The sequence below is a fragment of the Diabrotica undecimpunctata genome, chromosome 1, assembly GCF_040954645.1.
Source record: "Diabrotica undecimpunctata isolate CICGRU chromosome 1, icDiaUnde3, whole genome shotgun sequence".
In the NCBI taxonomy this organism is placed as follows: domain Eukaryota; kingdom Metazoa; phylum Arthropoda; class Insecta; order Coleoptera; family Chrysomelidae; genus Diabrotica; species Diabrotica undecimpunctata.
The window spans coordinates 129334485-129357170 of record NC_092803.1 but is presented as its reverse complement, the minus strand read 5'-3'; the positions used below and the strand labels follow the sequence as shown (position 1 = coordinate 129357170).

General features: G+C 32.5%; 1 protein-coding gene across 2 annotated transcripts in view; it reads right to left on the bottom strand.

Moving 5' to 3' along the window:
• Window positions 1–22686, bottom strand: part of SPR (G protein-coupled sex peptide receptor) — a 1160093-nt gene that overhangs the window by 472223 nt on the left and 665184 nt on the right. The gene's annotated exons all lie outside the window — the stretch shown is intronic.

Sequence of the window (22686 nt, the reverse complement as noted above, 5' to 3'; positions counted from 1 at the left end):
AGTTTACCTAGTAGTTTTTTTGCAGTTTTGTTTTAAAAAAATATAAGTTTATCGTTTTTTGTTAATAGCTAGTTAATAGCCAATAAACTGAACCAATAAGTACTTATGACTCATTTATTTGACCTATACCCCCTTACTCATATGTTAGATAAAATCTAACACGCGATTGACGTAATAGTTTGAGGTGCGAGTGATGAAGGGTTAAATGTTTTTTATTCAACTAAAATTGTAATGAAGAATTTAGTATTCTCTGTTAGGATTAACATTAATACTTTAGAGCAATAGCCGCTTAGTATTTTGGCTGGGGTTAAAAAAATGCTTATTGTGCCTTGCCAATTGATATTTTTATTATATTTACCTGTGTTCTGTCTTAAGATTATTTGAGTCTTATTATCGCGTTGAATATATGAGCAGCAAAATTCTTCTCCTTAGTAATTCTTACATAATTTTTCCTTCTGTGTCAGATGCTGTTCTAAACTTTCTTTAAACGCAACACTGCTTTTTTAATTTCTGCAGAATATAAACTTGTTTTGCTTGTAATGCTTTGCTATAGAACAGCTTCCTTAGAAGACAAATATATAACTGACTGCCTAATTACATTTGTAACCAATTGGCTGCACTCGTTAAGAAAAACGACAACAATAAATATTTTTGAAAAAGACTAATGTGTTTTTGTACACACTTGTGACAAATGAACAAATAGAAAAGAATAGTATTTTGAAGTGTGTAAAATTGTTAAATCTTATCTGAGGGCTTTCGGCCAAATGGACAAGGTCATCCTTAGAGCTATCGTTAAACATTGGAAAGTACCAGTATTTAAGAGGGATCCAATTGGTGAACAAATACAAAATTTCTTTAAAAGTTTTAAAACTTCTAACGCTAAGAAAACGCCTAAAAGGCAGCACATTTAGTGACTTCACAAATAACACATTAAAAGTTTCTTGAGTTAGTAAAGCATGCGGAATAGTGGGACAAACGTTGGACAGCATTAGTCTTTCTGCTGTAGTGACTAGTTTGCGTGCTTGGAGTTGTTGGCTATTAATTTCTATAGACCCTCCATAATTATTCATGAAATGTTCAACAACGTTTTTGTTTGTAAGGTACATACATACTCTGTTCTTGAAAAGCTGTGAGGAAAATAGAATATTACGTTCCTAGTGGAATCAAGTAATCTCGAAGTTTTAGGTTTATAATGGCTGGGAATACAATAGCTTGATCTTTGGTAGGAAATTGTTGTTCAATCACAGCAGAAGAATAAGTTTTACTGTTGTTTTCCTTTTGGGAGGTTCTGTAGTCAGAAGTCCCGTCAGTTGGATATAACATATTTTCTTTATAATTTAAAATTAATTTAGACCTGAAATATGGGCCTGTTTTAGAACAAGCAATTTTATCATGTCTTTATAGATAACGAATAAACTTTAGAAAGAAAGAATAAAGTTTAGAGTTTTTATATCAAGCCAACTTATGATTAAAACAATAAATTCCTGTGAAATGACTTTGTTTTATATAATTTTAAAGAGTACTTACAGGATAGAAGAGAACGCACTCTTATGCACTTATATTGAGAAAATAAAAAATTTTAATCATTATCTAAACAACTGTTTATGTTTAGAGCTAACAAATTCGAAATAACTAGTATAAATAACTGTCAGGACCTAACTACCATTAAGCGGTATTATTTTGTTAGAACATATTCTTATAAACGGATACATTTATTAAGAAGCAAATAAAAATGTTTCGGGGTCTTTAATCTCTATTCCTTAAAACTAGATATTTCTATAACTGATATTCTAATAAGTGGACATGACTATAATAGTACATGCTGGTGGTGAAATGAAATTTATTCCAAAAGCACTTTTAATATGTACCACTAGTAGTAAATCTGGCAACTACCACTTAGAAATGAATGCAAAGAACCACAAATGGATAAAGGAAAAACTAATTCCATGTTTTAATTAGTGTACACTCTAACTCAGGAGTTGTTTGCGATAATGGCTCATTAAAAAAATATAACTTTTAATCCTCAAAATTTTAAATCCGTCTGGTATGTGTTGATTAAGGGCCACAAAAACCGCTTTATAACGTTTGATATAGATGAACTTTTACGTGAATATGGTCACACTGCTTTACGTTTACTTTCATACCATTCGGATTTAAAACTGATATAACGAATATGGGCTACTTTTAAAAACAATATTGAGCAAAATAATACAACATTCAAATAAGACGATGTAAGATACCTGGTGGAACATCTAGTTTCTGAAACACTCTAAGATGAGTGGAAAAAACGATGTCAGATTGTGATTAAAACAGAAGACAGTTATTTAAAATCTTAAATGCTCTTGACAATTATGAAGATATTAATTTGATTATAAATTTAGAAGGTGATTCAAGCGACTACCATGACAAGATTAGAATATTGATTAATTTGGTTAATTATCCACACTCTTAAGAATTTCAGTAAGAATACGGCACAAAAGAATTAGACGCAAATACGAAGAAGAAATCGAAGATAACCAATGGTTCTAGAAATGCTATGGGAACTAGGGAGGCACGTTTTGCGCTAAATATCATATTACAAACATCCAGTGATTAAAATGCTAAATCCAAATGCTAAAAAATGTAGGAATAGATGACAAAGATATTCGCGCGATTAAAAATCCGTATTGAAATCAAACTGCTATAGTAAAATTTGAAAAGACTTATACTGACAAAATCTCTATACAATGAAGAGTCAGATGAGGTTGTATGAGTGACAGCCATATGGAATAAAAATCAACGGAGAACTACTAACTTAACCCTTAACTTGGCAACGTATGTTATAATATACATAATATTTCAATTTTTTTATTTTACAATCAATAGTATTTGAAACCCAGTTCTTGACAATGTATAGTTGAGTATACTCTACCGTAAGTAGCCGAGTGGAAATCAGTCCGAAAATTCTTAATTTCGCGCATTTAGTTCTGATGGTATGGATACAGTCTCGACAAAATGGATGAGCACGCGTGTTGTTCCAACCAACAAGTAGTAAGTGTTTATATTAGTTTATTGTTTTTCATTGTACGTGCAGTGCTAATTTTTTGGGAACTTATTTTTGAAACATTATGCTGGTTATGTATAAACAAATTTTTGGTGTAATGTAAATATTTTTTCAGCAAATCGATTCAAAACTTTATGTATGTACAGTATACACCGCCCAATATGGCTTATTTGACATCAATTTTTTTTTTAGACTAAAAAAAGGAGAATTGATAGAATAATGGCTCTTTTGCCTCCAGTTGGTGCTGAAAGCAACCCAGAGAGTAGTAGTGATGACGAACAAGAGGTATTATCGTAATTTTTTAAAATAATTTACAGTAGACACAAATGCTGTTGAAAAAAATATAACTTCTGAGGAAGATATAGAAGAAGCTGTAGAAATATTACCTGTTTCAGTGAGTAAAGGAAGACTAGCAGCAGCTACTTCCTCAGTAGTGCCACAATTTTCTCCAGTAGTCCAAAAACAAGCAAGTTCTTCAATAACACGGAAGGGGAAAAAGACGAGCCTTCATTCAACTGGAGGACTGATGATTTTGAATATGAGGTAACAACAGAAAAAAGGAATGATTTCACAAAACCCCAAAATATAAAATCACCTTTGCAATATTTTAAAACCTTTTTTAGTCCAGATATTGTTAAATTAATCGTAGAACAGACTAACTTGTATTCGACACAAATATTTCACAAATGTGTAGACATAAGTATAGATGAGATGCACGATTTCTTAGCAATCAAAATATTAATGGGGATTGTTGACATGCCGGCGTACACGGACTATTGGTCTCAAGAGACGCGATATAAACTTATTGCAAATGTAATGTCACTAAAAGGTATCAAGCAATACGACGCAGCCTACATTTTGTCAACAATGAGGAGTTGAATAATGACAGATATTTTAAAATAAGGCCTATTTTTAATCGTGTACAAAGAAACTGTCTCACAATTGAATCAGAGTCTAGATGTTCAGTGGAGAAAATGATGGTCCCATACAAGGGAAAAAAGGCAGGCTCGAGAAGACAATATGTGAAAAACAAACCAAAAATTTGGGTTTCAAAATGTTTGTTCGTTGTGGCGTATCAGGGATAGTGTATGATTTCTTTCCCTATGGAGAAAACGATACATTTAGAAACCATCATTTTACGGATGAGGAAAATAACATGGGGCAAAATGTGTTTTAGCACTATGTTCAACAATCCAAAATAAACCCTTATCGATGGTCTATTTCGATAATTATTTTACAAGTTTAGAACTTATTACCTATCTTCGAAGTGAGTTTGGAATACTTTCTTTGGGAACTATTAGGAAAGACTATCTTGGAAGTGAATTTGGAATATTTTCTTTGGGAACTGTTAGGAAAGACAGACTACGGGGTTGCCCACTTGAATCTGATAAGAAAATGAAAAAAGATGGGAGAGGTTCTTTTGACCAAAAAGTAGACAATGATATTCGCATTGTCGTTGTAACGTGGTACGATAACAATTCCGTAACCCTATGTAGTTCATATGTAGCCTCCATTCCAATAGCAAAAATACAGAGATTCTCCAAAATGGATAACAGGAAAATCCACATTCCATGCCCACAGTTAATAAAACACTATAACAGTCATGGTGGTGTGGATTTGGCAGACATGTTGATTGCTGTATAATAGAATACGCTTTAAATTTTTTCTCAAATTATAGATTTATCTATTAATAATGCTTGGCTACTATATAAACGTGATGCAAGAATTCTACAAGAAGATACAAAAACAGTCATTCCTTTGAAATAATTTAGAATTAAACTTGCCAAAAGTCTACTGCAGGATGACAAAATAAAAAGAGGACGTCCCAGCAATGAGCACCTCCTACTACCTTAAAAAAAATTAAAAACCCGGTAAAGCTTAGACCCCAAGATGATATCAGATTAGATCATCTGGATCATTTTCCAGTATACGGTGCAATGGGCAGGTGTAGAAATTGCAAGAAGGGACAAACTGCCATATTTTGTAACAAGTGTAATATTAGACTATGTTTAGTGCATAACAGGAATTGTTTTATGGATGTTCACATTAATAAATAAATATTTTTGATTAAATTTTGAGAGTTCTTATTCATATTACTTGTCCATTATAATTTTTCAATGTATGATATGCCATACAGACCTATTTTTCGGTCTATTTGGCGATGTATACTCTGGTATACAATCCTAATTTTTGACATATAGATGTCATATTTTTTGTTTGTTGTTATAGAATATTTGTATGATGCCCAAACAGCAAACATACCAATTTTCAGATTTTTATATTCAAAATTAACCTTTTGCCAAGATAAGGGTTAATCAGATATATTGAAGGTCGGAAAATATTGAAGGTCTCTAAATTCTGCTTTATTGCATTTACAAAGTAGGACAGAAAATGAGTGTTAAAATAAACTCAAACAAAATAAAATTTTTAGTCTTCAGTCATAACCCACATTCAGATACAGCGCTTCAATTAAATTAAGTCCAAGTTAAAAAAGTTCCCAAAATTACATATTTGGAAACTATCATAACGGACCAACTAGATCCAGACGTACAAATAAAACGAAGAATATTTATTACTAAAACTATCTTTATGAAAATTAAGACCTTTCCTTGCAATAATTATCTCAGTTTAGAACTAAGACAAAGAATTGTTAAGTGCTATATTTGGTGTGTACTTTTATATGGAGTAGTAGTCTGGACACTAAAAGTATCAATTATGAACAGAATTGAAGCATTGGAGATGTGGATTCATAGACGGATGCTAAAGATACCTCAGACAGCAAGAACTAATGAGAAAGTAATAAGGAGGGTCAACAAATATAGAGAAAAATGTCTTATCTGGAACATATAGTGAAGTGAAATTGATATAGAATAAAATGAAAAAGACAGTCAAGATTTCATTTCACGTACAAAGCGTCTATGTATCTGTTTATACATATTGTTTATATATGTAAGATTCTGTTGTTGTTCTTGAAACACTTACATATGAATTTTTATAAAGTATGTATATAAAGTTAGTTTAATTTAATATTTTTATAATTTTTATTCCCTTTAAATTTCTGACTAAACATATTATTAAAAGTAGTATAACCATAAAGCCACTAGGAGAAGGGGATGCTATTGTACTACTAAATATATGCAAACACGTTCAAATATTCTTTGCGCCTTTTCATCAATATTCTGGTTAAAAATTAAGTTTCTCAGCTTGATACCATATAAGATTTGTATTGTAAGTATTGCTTAGATTTTAGGTAGTTTTATCTACTTTAGGGTCGTTCCTTATATTTCAGTAGTTAAAAAAATGCTAATTTTATGGTTAATATATTTATTATTTATATTGTTTTAATTAATATAGTAGTAATATTTAATTTTTTATTTCTTTTCCATAAAAATGAGATATCTTGGAAATGGTATAAATATTTACCAACAAACTTTTACAACTTTTTTATAGGAACACTCAGTGGTACATATATATTCGCCAAGTGCCACCCAGTATATTGATGTGCCCAATTCTATTTAAATGGACCACAGATTTATCCAGCTTACACAATTAAATGCCTTTTGGTAGTCAACGAAGCATACAATCCTAGGTACTTGAAATTCTGTAGACTTTTCAATGAATTGTCTTAGTTTCAGGATTTTTTTCCGTGTACCTTCACCCTTTACAAACTCTGCTTGTTCCTGAGGTATTTGGTAATGTAGTAAATGGTTTTTAATCTGTTTGATATGCAACAAAAGTTTACTAGCTTGTGTTATTAGTGACAGTGTGCGGTATTTTTTACATCTGGTAGTAGTTCCTTTATTGTGTAGCGGGATATACATTGAGGTACACAAATCAGATGGCCATTTTCCTGAATTCCAATCAGTGACACAGATACAAAGGATGATATGTAATCCTTTGTTACCTAGTAACTGTAGTATTTCGCCTGGTATTAAATTAATACCGAGAGATTTGTTTCTCTTTAGCGATTTAATTGCATCTTTAACTCCAGCGAATAAGACAGTAGGTTCTCTAGAGTAGTCAGAGAGCCATTGATTTTCTGCTTCTTCTTCTCATTGCGCCGTCTCCTTTCGAAGGTTGGCGATCCAAATGGCAATTGTAGTTCTGGAAACTGCTGCGCGAAAGATCTCTGCGGATGAGCGGTCGAACCATCTCCTCAGGTCTTTCAGCCACGAGTTCTGGCGTCTTCCTACTGCTCTTTTGCCCTGTACTTTTCCTTCCAGTATAACTTGAAGTAATTCATATCTTTCGCCTCTCAGCACATGACCCAAGATTTTCTGCTGGTACCTCGTTATTTTTATATAGCTCGCCACAGTACTTTCGCCATACATATAATATACTTCTACAAAAATAAAAAACGACAACACAATAATTGAAGGTCCCTTTTATTTTGCTTGTTAAAGGGTGAAGCTGAATAGTGCCACTTTAGTTGCTAAAAAGTTAAAACTACACTTGAGTGCAAAATAATCGACTCAAAAGCAACATTTGAGATTACACCTTCTGTTTCAATGTAAAAATTATGAAAATAAAAAAAAAATAATGTGCAAACAATAACTTTATTATTGAACTTACAAAAACTTCTATTGCATTATTTGAAAGTCGCATTTTAAAAATAATATGCAATACAAACAGAGTTTCCTAAATATTCATCATTGGAACTAACGCAAGAAAGACATTATGAACAGAGAAATCATCAGTAACAACATGAATTTCTTAATTATTCAGTATTTAATATTACCACCCCTACTCCTAATTACACTTTTTAATCGATTTCGCATGGATCGGATGACTTTTCTAATAAATTCTTGAGGCATTGCTTCCCATTCATCATTAAGTGCAGCTCTCAATTCCATTATGCTCCTTGGTGCATGATTTCTGTTCCGGACCCTTCGTTTAAGCTCATCCCAAACATGCTCTATTGGATTTATGTCCGGGCTCAACGCAGGCCAATTTATTGTAGGTATACCGATCTCAGTCAGATAGGTGGTGGTGACTCGTGCGGTATGACATCGTTAATTATCATGCAATAAAATAAAGGCATTACCAATAAATCCCGCGTATGGAACCACATGTTCTTCCAAAATATCTCTGATGTAACGATCCGCCGTTAAACCTCCTCCACGTCCTCCACCAGGCACGAAAACCAACTCGGTTTTCCCATCCATAGAAATGTCTGCCCAAAACATACAAGAACCGCCACCATTTCCGACACAATTTCTCGTATACAACATTGAGCAAATAGTTCCCCTGGCCTTCTATAGACTCGACGCCTCTTGTCGTTGCCATGTAGGCAGATCCTACTTTCGTCGGAGAATAATACCGGACTCCATTGATAGTCGTCCCAATCCAGATGTTCGCGAGCAAATTCTAGTCGCCTTTGCTTGTGGGCTGCAGTTAGCTTGGGATCCGTAGCTGCCCTTTTTGGTGTCAGGTTGGCTGCTTTCAGTCTCCTTCTGACTGTCCAAACGCTGGTAACCACACCTCGAACCTCTCTAAGCTCTTCTTTGAGATTAACACCAGTCAAATGTCGATTTCTCAGAGATTTAGATACAAGAAATTGATCATCTCTCTCTGTTGTTATTCGTTTACGACCTCCTCCTTGTCGGCGGACATAAGCACCAGTATCTTGGTACCAACGATACACTCGAGACACAGCAGATTGGCTTAAATTTAGTCGATTTGCCACGGCTCTCTGGCTCAGGTCTTCTCTCAATAATGCTACTGCTTGAGCTGCTTTGACGGATGTGGTATCCATTTGTTATGAAGTTGCGAACTTAATTGACTGATGTATTAGTGGGTTGCTATGGAAATTAATGCTTACGATGTTCACCGAACGCGTTAAGTCGGTGCGTGTCGATTTCAATGAGTCAAATTCTGACCCCCTCTCTACGTATTGCATTATTTATTTGTAAGACGTCACCCGATTTACCAAAAATCAAAACTTTTTTCAAACTCAATAATGAGGTTAATAATTGTATACTAAATATTTTTAAATTTACACCTTTTTTGATTGAAACAGGAGACGAACTTTCGCAAAATAATTTTGAGTCGATTTTTTTGCACTCAAGTGTAGTATTGACCTAATTTTTGTATATGCGGCTATGAATACCTTTTTGGTCTATATATTTTGTATACGTATATGATTATGAATAAAGTATTTACCTTACTTAACTGTTTTTTACTTTAATCTGAAATTTGGCTCATTCAGCTTACTGTTGTGAGGCAGTTAGTAAATTACCATTGTCTTTGTTTGAAATTGAAATAAAAAAATATGTCAAGCAATCATCCGGTATTTTTCCCGTTTTGTTGATCACATTAAACAGTTCGGTGGCCACCTAAATATTATTCCCGGTTCAGCAAATCTAGCAATCCAACAGAGATTTCTTCCCTACTCGGAGGTTATTCGGTTTTTATATTGTTGAGTGCATTAATAATCAATAATAAATGACTAATATATTCGCTTAGATTCTTTTTATTTTGTGTGTTACTTTTAAAATTTTGTATTTCTGAATCAAATAATTTTCAGAATTACTAATTTTAATTTTCCACCAGTCTTTGAAATAGCCCCTCTGTCAAATGCAGGAGAAACGAAGTGACACCTACACAAATTTTTGTCGTAAGCCAGAAATCCAGTCACAAATTAAATACAGCTCGAAGTAAGAATATTCGCCTTTGTTCTTCATTAAACTATTCTCGGAAATTTCCGTGTTCTTATTTTTCATTTGTAGAATTTGGCGCAAACATTTTTCTCTTAAATAAACAGACAAACTTAATGTATTTAATTAAAGAATGCGACAAACTTCTGGGAAGTTCTGGGAAGTGAAATTTTATACGTTCTATGTGCTTAAAATGAAAAAGCAATTTTCAGGATTAAGTTTCAGTCTATTTATACACTCTTAAACGAGATGGAAATCAAGAAACTATTTGAATATTCTTAAGTCCATTTTGCCTTATGACTTTATATTAAACGTAGGTCTGTATACCTATGCATGAATTTGAATATACGCTTTAAGGTGGTATAAATCATAATAACTATTAAAAAAAAGATTTTTAAATTATTTTTTTTGGCGTATTTAACTAGATATTATTTTACAATATTTTATAATATATATCGTATTAAACCACAAATGACTCTACCTTAGTTTGTGGTAAATTTGATTTCGGGGGTGAAATTGATCACTAAATCCTCTAACAACGTTTTCAAATATAGCTTCAAAATTACCCATTCCATTCTGTTCCCGAAAAACGGCAATTAAACGATTTTTAGTTGCTGATTCTTCGTAAATTTCGTCTATAATAAGTTGTTTAAATCAAACATATAAAACAAAAATCTCTTGGACAGCCAGGAACTTTTTCTGGTAAGTAGTAATTGAAAGGTGATTTAGTGCAAAATAGTCCAAGATCCCAGAGCGATCAGACATAACTTATTTTCACACAGATGAAACCTTAGAGTCTCAGTAGCGTCTCGCGTGCTTTAAATACCTGCGTATTTATGAAACTTGCTGAGTGACACCTGGACAGGTACCAGGTGAGAAAGGTAACTAATAATAAGAGCTATTTAACTTAAATTTACATAACTGATTTTTATACATATTTTGTAGAATATTATTTTGAAAATACTGTAATAAGTGTCAGACACTTGTCATGGACCAGAACTTTTGTCAGACGCTTTAAAGCTCCACTAAAATTAAATGAACTTTACTTACTCTTACATGTCTGATTTTTAAATATGTTATTAATGAAACTATAATAAAGCTATATTTAATCAGTCAGACAAAATAGAATGACCAAACATCCCTCAAACACAAAAATTAGTTAACTAGAAGTATGAGCGCGAGAGTTCTGTGCGCATGAGCCTCAGTGTAAAAAATTCAAATTTATTAAGAATACTTACTGTTTTCGATCCGATTAAATATTTTTGCATCTCTATTTTAATATGATGAACTCTAGCATTAAGATAAAATTAAAGTAAATTAATGTATTGAATATATTTGGGATAATTAATTAATTCGGAGCAATTTGGTTTCATAAGAAAATTGAAGCCGGGCAGCATTAATGTTGCACGTATCAGGAAAACTATAAATTTCGCAGATAAATTTTTGGATTATTTTGTAAATATCTTTTTGGGTGGCTTCATCGGTAAACAACTCTGATTCTCCAAACTGCATGAAAGCTCGCTGATATTCATGTTTCTTCATTAATATATTGAATGGTCTTTGTTTACAGTTTTTAAAAAAAGTGGGATAAAAGTCACATCCAGTTAGAGCGTGAAACCCTAGCAAACTTCTACAAAAAGATGGTCCCAAGTACTCGTAAACCTTTGTCAAATTAATGTATCTCTGGTTATTTCCGGTGCCTGCGTTTAACCATACATTCGAATCATCATTTTTTAAATTATGCAAATATCGTAACGTAATTATCGCAATGTCTCACTCACTCTGAAATGCAAGCACAGCACTCTCGCGCTCATACTTCTGGTTAACTCATTTTTGTGTTTGAGGGATATTTGGTCATTCTAATTTGTCTGACTGATTAAATATAACTTTATTATAGTTCCATTATTAACATATATAAAAATCAGACATGTAAAAGTAAGTAAAGTTCATTTAATTTTAGTGGAGCTTTAAAGCGTCTGACAAAAGTTCTGGTCCATGACAAGTGTCTGACACTTATGACAGTATTTTCAAAATAATATTCTACAAAATATGTATAAAAATCAGTTATGTAAATTTAAGTTAAATAGCTCTTATTTTTAGTTACCTTTCTCACCTGGTACCTGCCCAGGTACCCAGGTGTCACTCAGCAAGTTTCATAAATACGAACTTATTCAAAGCACGCGAGACGCTACTGAGACTCTAAAGTTTGTGTGAAAATAAGTTATGTCTGATCGCTCTGGGATCTTACTCTAAAGTGGATATAACTGACATTTTTAAATTTTTTGAGTTAAGTGCAGAAAATAATACTAGAGTGTATGTTCTTTTATAGCAAAAACGATATAAGCGGGTTTAGAATTGTTGATATACGTTATATAATCCGAAATATATTTATTACTTACCTTGTATTTTTGGAGATGGCTAGTAGTAGCAAAGAGGGTACGATCAATATTATTAATCTCAGCCCTAATTTTATGGTTATGTTCCCGTTTGTTTTCTAGATGCCTATAAATCCGAGTTATATCCTTATGAAACGAAAGAAGATGAAGAGTATCGACCACAAAACGATGATGTAGTACATTCCTCAGAAGAATCTGTACAGTCAGAGTCAAACAGTGCTAGTAAATCTACACATGTCATGCCAAGTAAAATAAGAAGACGAAAAAGGAATATCAGTGCCTGGAAAAGAAATGAGAAAAAGTAGCTAAGAACCGAAGGCAAGCACTATGTAGGACACAAGAACGTCATCGATCAAAGTAAGCAATTAAGAACTTTTGATCATACATGCAGATGTAAGTGTAGCGAAATTATTTCTGAGGTATACAGACAAGCTCTATTTGATCAATTTTATAAGCGTCCTAGTTACGACTTGCAAACAGCATATTTATCGTCTTGCATAAAAAAGTTGCTAGGAGTAATTAAGAACCTACAAAACATCGAAATTTTTCTGCAAAAATCATGCTAATAAATAAGCGAGTGTGTAAAGCACTTTACCTCCAAACGTTTGATATTAATAATAGACGGTTTACTACAGTATGTTAAAAAACTGATAGATTTCGTATAAAAGAGCCTGATAAAAGTTGAAAAAACGAAAGTGTTAACAAATTTGACAAAAATACTCGAGAGACTGTAATTCAGCATATAAATATGTTTCCGAGACATAAAAGCCACTACTCTCGTAAAGATAACTTAAATACCCGATATCTTTCCCCAGATCTTAGCGTTACAAAGATGTACTTATTATATAAAAAATATTGTAACGAAAATAATAAACTAGTCGTTAAAATGAGTTCCTATCGTAATGTTTTTAACAGTAAATTTAATTTGCTATTTTAGAAGCACCATAGCGATACCTGCTTAAAGTGTGACAGCTTGCAGAATATTGTAAAGAATTCTGGAAACGAAATTAGTATTCAAAATGCTACAGAGTGTTTAGAACTGCATCAAAGAAAGGCGCAAAAGGCATGTAGTATATGGAAAAATTGGATATTAAAAACAACAAAACTTCGAAGGATACAGTGGTAATATGTTTCGATCTACAGTAAACGTTGGCCACGCCATTACTTACTACATCAAAGGTATTCTATCTAAGGCAACTAAGGATGTACAATTTTTGCGTCTTTAATTTACTCACTAGTGCAGGCCACATGTACACATGGAAAGAAACTGTATCTGGCAGGGGTTCACAGGAGATAGGGTCGTGTCTTGTGCATTTTTTTTAAATCCCTTCCATTCACTGTTAAAGAACAACAAGTACTTTTCAGTGCGTCATTAATTATGACGTCATAGAATGAATTACGTGTGTCGAGAATTATTTCATATAATTATTGAAGAATCTGACATAATGCCAGGATCCTACTTAGCCACAGATGAAAAGCTTGTGGAATTACTAGTATTTTTATTGTAAGGTCATCTGAGTAGATTCGATTATTACAAAATATGTTAAGATATATTTTTTTTGTAATGGGGGTAATCCCGTATATTAATAAAAATAAAAAGTAAATAATATTGTTTATTAAATTTATAAATATGGAAACATTTAAAATTTACGACAAAATGATTTATTTATTGAATTTTTGTATCTTCTTCTTCTCAAGGGGCTGTCTAGGCGTCTAAAGTTGGCAATCATCACAGCGATTTTTAATTTTGAGTTCACAACTAGTGGGTACTGATTGGCTTACTTTGTTGGTATGATCAGAATCTTTTTATGTTCCTTAATTTGCTAATCGCCTTATAGTTGGAAAAGAGATGTCTAACGCCTCAGCAACATGCTGAAATAAACAGTAAATAAAACAATTTTATTTCCAGGGTAATTTTCAACTTACTTCACGAACAGCAAAAATTGGTAATAATGTTTGTTCAGCTTCCTTTTCCAATTTAAAAACAATTTTAATATTATTACTTGTTCTTTTTCCGTATATCTTGTCATCTTGCCCCTACACAAATACAAATAAACACCCAATATTTACAAATACTGACCTGAACGACAGCCGTCATTTGCTGTTCAACACTTCGAAAGAATGGCCAGCATGGACGAAGTTTTACGTCAACTGTCAGTAATAGGCGCATTCCATTGGCTAGATAAAGAGCGCATCTAAATACCAACGAATCAAACGTAGGTTAGGAAAGAACCGCTTATGTATGTAAGCTTATTCTAACGCTGCAATATAGTTCTGTTTAATCACGAAACTACCGTTTTTTCCGTCACATCCAACTTAATGCATTAGAAAGAAATCGAAAAACTGTGACGCACTGAAAAGTACCTCTGGGATGTTCTTTTACTAAAGTAATAGCATTATCGATTCGTGGCAGGGGCAAAATAAAAATAAAAATATTCACATGTTATTTATGTATTAAGTGAAAGCCACCCACATGAAAGAAATACATCATAAATTCCTTCAGCCAGGTCACACTTATATGGAATATGACAGGAATTTTGCATTAATTGAAAAAACCAAAAAAAAAAAGAAATCCTCAAGTCATTATTCTCGACTGGAGAAAAGTAATTAATCGCAAGTTCTTACAAAAAAATTATGGTTCACAACATGACAAAGAAAATATTTTTTTCGTTTGAAGGACTTAATAAGCTTATAAAAGATATAAAACAGATGCGGAAGGAAGACCTCTTAAAATAAGATATCGCACACTTTAAATATGCTAATGACTTTGACTTATTTTTGTGTGAATTTATTACAGTTTTGAATGATATCTATATATTCCTTAAATATTAATGTGGGTCCAACTTATCTGAACAGCCTTTGCTTTCTACTAATAAAACTTTTAACCAACTTCACATAAGTTCAGTGCCAATTAAGCTTGAAAAATGGAAAAACTGCATTCTATACGAATATGAAACACGAAGGTGCAACGACAAAAGATTAAAACAAAAAAAGGTTCACACATCAGAAGAAGCAGTAAAGCCAGGATCGAGTGCAGTTGATCCAGTTACAGAAGAAAGTGAAAACGAAGACGATATGATTAGTTCTGACTACGAACGAATTTTTTGTTTTTGAAAATTCAGTTCTAGGTAGGTATATATTTCTACTGTATCCTAACGGTACTTCCAAAACTGTTCTGTTTATTATTAATGTTTTGAAACTTTCCTTTTTGTATTTATTTACTTTTCCTTACTTAAACTATATTTTATAAAAAAATGTTTTGGTGCAAAAACGGTATAAGTACATCAAATTTAATTTTTTAACTGAACTAAACCCTTTATTAAATATATTATTTTATTAATAAAAACTTTTTTTCCGTTTAAGTAGTTATACTTATACTTATAAGAATTTCAAATTTTTAACGCTGGTGTCAAAGTGTTCATACATAGGGGGAGACATTCGTCAGATTATTTTTTAATCAATTTCACTCCAATTGATATTTTTTTATATTTTTTTATATTAATTTTAGTTGGTATCAATATGAAATGGTTTAAGTGTATAAGCGGAAACTAGGAGCTATAAGATACAAAGATTACAGTAAAGAAAATGTTGAAAAGGCTTTAGCAAAAGTTACTGAAGAAGGCTGGAGCTTGCGACGGGCTACTAAAGAATACAAAGTAGCTTATTAAACTCTAAATTGTAAATATCGTGGTTGCCGTATTAGAAAAAAATTGGGGACAAACATTATTTACGACTGCTGAGGAACGAGCCTTTCTTTCTGCTTTAATTGTTTGTGGAAAATGGGGCTTCCCTCTAGATGTAACTAAAGTAAGACAGTCGGCAGAAAAAATAATTATTTATATTTATTTATTACGTATATTTTTATTTTTCCTCTCATAATAAGAATATAACATCACAAATTGTAATTTTAGCTAAATAGATTCTCCCCTCAACCCATCAATTTTGTTTTTATCAATGGTTTTTAATATTTTTGATAACATACATTATTATTTAATCAACTCTCTCGATCCATCCAACATTCATAAACCTAAAACTTAGACACCTTATATTTCTGAGGTACCTTACTTTACTTTTTCGTGTCTGGATCCGACTACAGTTTTTCTGCCCAATATCGGGCTACGTCTACACCCTTTGTATTTGCGAGCCATAAATCATCGAGGGTGCACTGTGATGGGCAAAGTCTGCATACTCTCAGGTGCTCCACGTTCTGTATTTCCCCACATTCACAAAGTGCGTCGCTGTCTGTCTTGATGCCCCATTTAATGAGGTTTTGTTTTACAGGGGCAACACCTGTGCGTATGCGATTGAGTGTCCGCCAGGTTCTCCAGTCCAGGTTCATTCCATTAGGTCGTTCTGGATGTAGGGGGAACAGTTCGAGTGGTTCGACGCTGACATTTCTCATAAACCTTTTCCTTGATTTAAGTCGGCTGATTCCTGGCTGTTCGTCAAACCGTATTATATTCTGAGGTACCAAATGTTTTTTTTTAACATGTAGGGCCTTAGTATTACTTTAGTTTACTAAAAAACCTCTCATCCTATAACCATCCTTATAATTTTGATGTAATCGAATAAATTATCTTACAATATCGTCCCCGTAACGCAACTTTATTGGCAATATCATTTTAAAGTCGTCTACTTTAGAATGTAGAATATATGTCTGAATTTTCAATATAGATTAGCCAGATAAAATAAATTATTAGAAGAATTTTTCACCAAGTAATAAAAAACAAAATTTGTTTAATTTATTAATAGTTGTATTTTGAGAAAGATTTTCGAAGTGGAAATTGAAACGTCAGTAAACTTATTTTAATAAAAATATCGGGAAAGAAACGAAAGGCAGAATTTACAAAACAGTCATCAGACCAATAATGACATCTTCTTTACGTGCCATCTCCGCGACGGATGTTGGCAATCATCATGGCTATTCTGATCTTAGATGCTGCTGCTCTGAATAGTTCAATTAATGTGCATCCGTACCATTCCCTCAAGTTACGCAACCATGAGATTCTTCTTCTTCCTACACTTCTCTTGCCCTGGATTTTCCCTTGTATAATCAATTGAAGTAGGTTGTATCTCTCATTACGCATAGCATGCCCCAGGTATTGCAGCTTTCGTGTCTTGATGGTTTCCAATACTTCCATTCTTTTGTTGATTCTTCTCATGACTTCGTTGTTTGTTACATGCTCGGTCCATGATATCTTCAGGATTCTTCTATACGCCCACATTTCAAATGCTTCCAATTTTTTAGCAGTCGACGCGTCCAGTGTCCATGCTTCTATCCCATAAAGCAGAGTCGAGAAAATATAACACCTTGCCAGCCTAACATACACGGCATAATAATGACATACACGGCAGAAACAAGACCTGATACAGAGAGGACAATAAGGATGATAGAAACTGCAGAGATGAAAACACTTGAATAGAAAAATTGACGGTAAGACACTATGGGACAGAGCTAGAAGTACAGATATACGACGTAGATGCAAGGCGGAGAACATCAAGAACTAGGTAAGAAATAGAAGAGTAGAATGGAACGATCATATAAGCCGAATGACAACAAATAGAGTAGTAAAAACGGAAAGAGACGGTTCCCCAATAGTAAGACCACGAAAACGACGGAACGACAACTTACTGATCAGATCCAAATCAAATATCAAATTATTTTTACCAGCCACCGTAAATTATAAATATTTACTGGTGAACATTATTTATAATTTTGAATTAAGAGCTTTGTAAAAACCAGTCTAGAATTCGAAAGGTCTAAGCGAATATAAAGTGTAATTTTCGTTACCATAGTTTGGGGCTAAATTGATAACTTTATTTTTGATTTTGGAGGTAAAATTTTTAATATTACATAGACTTTGATATAAAAATATTTATAAGTATTCTCTGAATATCTACCACATACTCTTATTAGCAGAATATTAAAACAATGTTCAGTAATGGTAAAAAAATAAAACAGAGCTGACAACTTCACACACTCTGTTTTGACCGACTTTGATCACATTCTTGATATTAAATCTATGTCACAGACACTATACACATTGATAAACTTGACCCAGAACTGAATATTCTTACTAATTCATGAAAATGAATAGTAGGCGAAATATATTGGATATATGTAGTAAAAAAGTATACCTTGTCTATCAGCTGTTCATCATAAATTAGGGATAATGCCAATATAACGGTAACGGTACTTAATTCTGCATCAAAAATTATTTGTATGTAAACAATTAAAAATTATTATAGTTTTTAAAAAACATTTAAAATTTGAGACCTTATTAAGACACAAAAAACCATTCCAACAACACCAAAGTATTGACAAAGCACTTATATATAGGGATGTGTAGCTCACCATCGAAATAGTTCAAATGAACGATTCTTTCAACCGAACTAATTAAACTAGTTCATTAATTTTCATAGAACTAGTTTATTGTAAACGATTTGCATTATAAATTGTGTCTTAACTTCTAAAGAAGAAAATAATAAATGAATGAGATCATATATTTATTATTTTGTTAATGGAATGGACTGACTAGTTTAAAAAAAGAAATGCCAATTAGCCTCACATAACAGATAATAATTCTTATGAATGTGACAATAACATAAACAGTCTTATCTTAATGTTATAATGGTTCGGATCTTATCCCCATGTATTGGCTTAGACGTTGTTGCGTTCTGCACATACGATGACCTAAATATAACAATTGGGGCCATCCTGAAGAGGGAGAGAAGATATTCTGTTCAATCTAGAACTTGCTGGTTTCCCCCTTTCGGATTGGGTATGTATATTAAAATAAAAGAAAAGAAATGAAAGCCAGTCTACTGTATGAAACTCTATTTTAAAAAGAGGTGAAATTAAACATAAATATACATAACCCAATATACAATTATAACTAAAGAAGGATATAAACTTAAATATTAGTTAATATGAAACAACACCAAAAAGATAACCATTTACAAACCAAAACAAAGATGTTGATGAATAGGTTTTAAGAACACATTAACAACAAAGAAATTTAAGATTTCGATTGCTATGGTTGAGTATGATTAGAAATAAAGCATAAATTGATATTAAACGTTAACGAGTGAAAAATATGCGCACATATAATAATATACTTAATCCGTGGTAAAATGATGTTAATAAAATTACTCGAAATGCAATCAAACATAACATATATGAATTATATTAAACTCAATTCAAATTATATATTCAAATACAAATACAAATATTAATAAACTCAATTCAAAGTATAATCGGTAATGACAAAGTACAAAAAAATGAAAATACAGTAAATAGTACATAAAACAAAACAAATGCAAAATGTCCAATTGACAACGTTCAATCGCGATCGCGGCACAAATGCGATAAAGTTCCAAACAAATATCAAATAAATATACCAAATGCACGTACTTGATATATGCAGCAATGTAATTTTGGCAACAAATATTAAAAGGTGTACTTTACCCCATGAAAAGATAGCATCACAGCTATCGCAAATCGTCTTCAGCGACGCACAGAAACCATACAAAATTGATAATGCAACTTTTCTGCATAAAATGACATTCTCGGTCAAAGGACCGATGCCAAGTACCTCAGGTACCTTTAACCCAAACGCTCATATACATGTGTGTGGTTTGAGAGATAAAACTCGACTCTGATTTTGTATGAAATACATCCCCTATGGTGATATTTTGCAGATGGCTGGTCTTTTAAATTAGTAGTTTTTAACACAGATGCACCCTTGTACATAGAATCTTGATATACGGGGAGAATCAAAACTACCACAAAAAGTCTTAATATTTAATAAATGTTTATACACAGTTGCGAAACTGCAACAGACGTTGTCATGCTGTGTTGTTTCTTGTATTGTAATTTTGAAATAAAAATTTTTAGTTGTGGTTAAAATGATTGATGCATTTACATAAACTACATATAATTTTATGTAAGAGTGAGAATAAAAATGTGTTATTTAATGTTCCTAGAAAATTCACTGATTTGCTTTTTGTAAAGGTTCTTTTAGAAATAACCTAATTATAGATACCTATGAGTTTAAATATACGTAAATATAAAAATAAATCATACGTGAACCATATTTATATTTAAAACGGTTAATAAAAAACAAATCTTAATAATTTTTTGCAAATAAAAAAAAATGTTATTTTTGGATGATTTACCTATTTGAGAAATACATCTAAACTAAAACTTTATAACTACCTAAAGCATAAAACAATCTAAAATACTTAAAAAAACTACAGTTTTTCGTTTAAAAACATAATTTTTCGAACTCTATCGGCTTCTAATCTACTTCTTTTATCAGTCAGGATTTGACCAGCTTTGGAAAAATGACGCTCACACGGTACTGATGTAGCTATTAAGCATAAACGTTTTTTAATTAATTCAAATAACCTGGGATAGACTTTTGATCGTTCCTTCCACCAACTTAACGGATTTTCATTCCTGGCTAATTGCGGTTCATTCATATATTTGTCCAGTTTAATTATTCCGGCTGCAAGCAGATTATCAGAAGCACTTACGCTTTTTACTTCTCGATCAAAGTCATCCCAAAGGTCTGTCTTAATTTTCTTGTTTTTGGGTTCATCCTGAGGGAGGGGTATTTCTTCTTGACTATTATCTCAGTTAAGCTTAATGGCACCGACTTCACTTGTTAATTGTTCATAGGCTATTATAAATTTATTTTCATCAAAAAAACCATACTTTTTGTATCGGGGATCTAAAATGGTAGCTTGACATGCTAAATCATTGACTTCATAAATTTGAAATCTTTTTTCAATTTGCTCGATTAATTTTTGCACCATTTTATTGACTTGCTCAGGTGCATTTTCTTCAACTAAACTATCACGGGACAAATAAATCTTTTTCCTTATGATTTTAACAAAAGGAATGATTTTTGCTTAAGTAACGGTCTTTTCCGCACAAATTTCATTAGTTACATCTAGAAACAATTTCAATATTCGATCAGCGTACTGAATAATTCTCCAGTCATGAGTTGCTAAAGACGCATCCAAATCATTTCCTAAAATGGCTAATGTAGAAATTATGGCTTCTTTGATTTCCAAAAAACGTGACAGCATTTCATATGTGGAATTCCACCGAGTAACAACATCTTGTTTTAATTTTAACGCTGGCAAATTCATCTGCTCTTGGGTTTGCTTTAGTTTGGTAAGGTCCTGTGAGCTTCTTTTAAAAAACACAACTACTGATTTGACTTTTTTGATTGTCTCCTTAATTTCTTTTATACCTTCTTGAACAGCTAAATTCAAGGTATGTGCAAAACACGATAAATGGCTCCACTGTCAACGCCGCACTGCTGCTACAATGTTAGCCGCATTGTCGGTTCTACAAGCCGTAATTTTATTTTCTAAACCAAATTCTTTCACTACATCCAAAAAAAATTTTGATAAATTTTCAGCAGTATGTCGTTCACCGTAATTTACACAATCTAATAAACCCGAAGACAATTGAAAATCCTCACTGAAAAAATGAACGGTAACAGCAGTAAAACACTCGTTGTTAACAGAGGTCCATAAGTCTGTTGTTAAATTCACAGTACTGGCACTTTTTAAACGGTTTTTTAACTTTTCTAGTTCTGAAAGATATAGATTTGGTATAAGACTTTCTGCTATGGTTTTCCTTGTGGGCAAAGAATATCCAGGATTTAGCACTTTGACAAACTTTTTAAATTCGATATCCTCCACTATAGAGATAGGCTGGTACTCTTTGACAATCATCCTAACTAACTGTAAATCCAAATTTCTAGCTTTTTGACTGGGAACAGGTCGAATTACATAGTCCCTGATAGAAACAAGGGGAGCAGGAGCAGACTTTTTCTTAAGAATTATAACTGCTTTCTCTTCATCTTTCCCTACTTGTCCTACTAGCGAAACTGATTTTGACGTTGAAGGTTGAGGTTCTTGAAATGTATTTTCTGATTTTTCGGGTCCTTTTTGTATGTATCTTTCAACATTGAGATATTTGAGATTGATAGCAGGGTGTTTCATTCTTAAATGTCTTGATAAATTGCCCAGTGAACCACTTGCAATACTAATATCACATGAACAGTAATTATATTTTGCAGATTTTTAATTTTTATCGTTTTTCTCGAAATGATCCCATAAAAAACTTCTATTTCGTCTGTTACTCATCTTTTGGGATTGAATAAGAAAATAAATTATTATAAAGAAAAACTAACTAATCATAAAATAATTTAAAACATTTAAACCTAAACATACGATCGAAAGAAATGGTTCCGAACCCGAACTACTTGTACGGTAGTGAAAGACTGACTGAAAACCGAAGAAAACGGGCGGCCGGCGACGAACTTGTGTGATGATTGAGACGAGACATCTGGCAACCAGTTATGTTAGGGTTGGATTTCGATTTCGGTCCTACAAATAGTTCTTCGCGAACTATTTCACTGAACTAGTTCAGTTTTGTGAAATAGTTCTCTTGAACTAGTTCGTCTAAAAGAACTAATAAGCACACTTCTGACTTATACAGCTATTTGAAAATGACCTTTGTTTCTTCAAATAGGATAAACAAATATAATTGTTAAAAAAACTACTTGAC